A 2,500-nucleotide genomic window follows, 5' to 3' on the forward strand; every position below is an offset into this window, starting at 1 on the left:
TTATATATTATTGTATGAGCTGCCTATACACCTGAATATTATTTTTGTATTAAATATAAAAAGAAAATAAACAATAAAAATTATTTAACTTTTATATATTTATATATTTATTTATTTATTTATTTATTTATTTATTTATTTATTTATTTATTTATTTTCTTCTTTTTTTTTATTAAGAGCATAAAATCTCTTGCTGCGGTGTCTCTACAACGGCCTTTATATATAAGGCGTGTTCTGCTGCTGCTGCTGCTGCTGCTGCTGCTCTGCTGCTGCTCTGCTGCTGCTGCTGCTGCTGTGTCGATCTTCCTTAAACAGCAGTAAAAGGAAGGGAAAAAAGAAGTAAATAAATAAATAAATAAATAAACAAATTATATTTATTTATTTATTTATTTATTTGTCTTAATAAAGGACAAAAAAGAAGAAAAAAATATAGCGGCAAGGTTACCCTAACGGCAAGCAGCAGCGGTCCATACAGTACACACATCCCGCTGCTGCTGCTGCAGCAGCAGCAACAGCAGCAGCAGCAGCAGCAGCAGCAGATCGCTCGAAGGGGCCCCCTTTATTCATGGAGGTTTTCTTCTATTCTTTCTTTTAGTTGCTTATTCCTTTATTTATAATATTAGTATTTAAATTGCTCTTATAGGCAGCAGCAGCAGCAGCAGCAGCAGCAACAGCAGCAGCAGCAGCAGCAGCAGCAGCAACAATCCATACAGCCATTGATCTTCTTTAGGGTTTTTTTTCTTCTTTTTTTTTATTTTTATTTTTCTTCTTTTTTATTCTTCTTTATATAATTGTGTCTCCTTATAAGTCCTTTCTTTTGCTGCTTGTGCTGCTGCAGCTGCTGCAGCAGCTGCTGCTGCTGCTGCTGCTGCTGCTGTGATGAGACCATCGGCCTCTCCTAGTCGGCAGCAGCAAGTCTCCTCTTCTTCTTCTTTTTCTTCTTTTTTATTTAATAAAGAAAAAAAAGAGACAATAAAAAGTAATTCTTTAATGCCCCCTGTGTCTCTTATTCCCCCTGCTGCTGCTGCTGCAGCAGCAGCTGCTTCTGCTAGCAGCAGCAGCAGCAGCAGCAGCTCACCAAACCCTGCTGCAGCAGCAGCAGCTGAGGGTGTACACAGCAGCAGCTCTCCTCATAGTCGTCTGCCTCAACCTAAGAAGCGTCAGCAGCAGCAAGATGCTGCTGCAGCAGCAGCAATTGCAGCAGCAGCAGCAGCAACAGGAGCAGCAGCAACAGGAGAACGAACAGCATCAAGATCCCGCCAACGAGGACCAACAACACCAACAGCAGCATACAACAGCAGCAGCAACAGCAGCAGCAGCAGCAGGAGACCTGGAGGAGGACATGCATGCATCCCTGAGTACCCTTATACACCTAAATTATGCCGTAGATCTATGGAGATAATTGAGGTGTATAGGGAGATAAAAATAAAGGAATTATATAATAAATTAGATATAAATAAGGAAAAAGTTATTGATTTATTGTCCCTTTCTTCTTTTATTGTCTCCTTTTTATCTATTAAGGAAAAATTATTCCTTAATTATATTATTCCTTTATTTATACAGCAAGCTGTATCTAAATCTACTGCTGATGCAGCAGCAGATGCTGCTGCAGCAGCAGCAGCAGCAGCAGCAACAGGAGGTGCAGCAGCAGCAGCAGATTTAGGGCCTAAATATAACCCTGAGCTGCTGCTGCATGCACATAATCCAACAAAAGAGGGACCAATAAAAATAGAGACACTGTCTCCTTCCTCTCGTCCTATTCGTATAAGACAGGAGGAGGAGGGTGTGCTGCTGCAGCAGCAAACAGAAGCAGCAGCAGCAGCAGCAGGAGGAGGAGATGATGGACAGCAGCAAGTGCAGCAAATGCAGCAAGAGGTGCAGCAGCAGCAAGAATATGCCATAAAATTATATAAAAGATTAGCAAGAGAAAGGAGACAAATAATATTATTAGATGGGGATATAGATACAGCAGATGCTGCTGCTGCTCCTCATCTATTTATACCTTGCTGCTTATTTGTCTCCTTTTGCATGCAGCAGCTACGTGTCTCCTTTGGGTATAAGGGGATAGATCTATATAGGGATAGTCTCCTTATTAATTGTAAGAAAGTTGTTGCTGCTGCTAATCCTGCTGCAGCAGCAAAAATACCTTCTCCTTATGTCCTTGCATTCGCAAGAAAGGTTGAGCAGCAGCAGCAGCAGCAGCAGCAAGAACTGCAGCAACAGCAACTGCAGCAGCAACTGCAGCAACAAAGACACAGGAGATCTAGATCCTTACCTGCATGCGGAGACCCTTCTTGCTGCATAGAGGAGCAGCAGCAAATTGCATGCAAGAGATGGACTAGATTCGATGCAGTAATACAACGTTATATAAATAAAAAACAGCAGCAGCAGCAGCAGCAGCAGCAGCAGCAGCAAACAGAAGAAGAAGCAGCTGCATGCACCTTCCATCCAGAGATAAATCCAACCCCTCGCTATCTAAGAAAGATGCGTGCCTCTAATC

Source organism: Eimeria maxima, genomic scaffold, assembly GCF_000499605.1.
Source record: "Eimeria maxima Weybridge genomic scaffold, Emw_scaff957, whole genome shotgun sequence".
In the NCBI taxonomy this organism is placed as follows: domain Eukaryota; phylum Apicomplexa; class Conoidasida; order Eucoccidiorida; family Eimeriidae; genus Eimeria; species Eimeria maxima.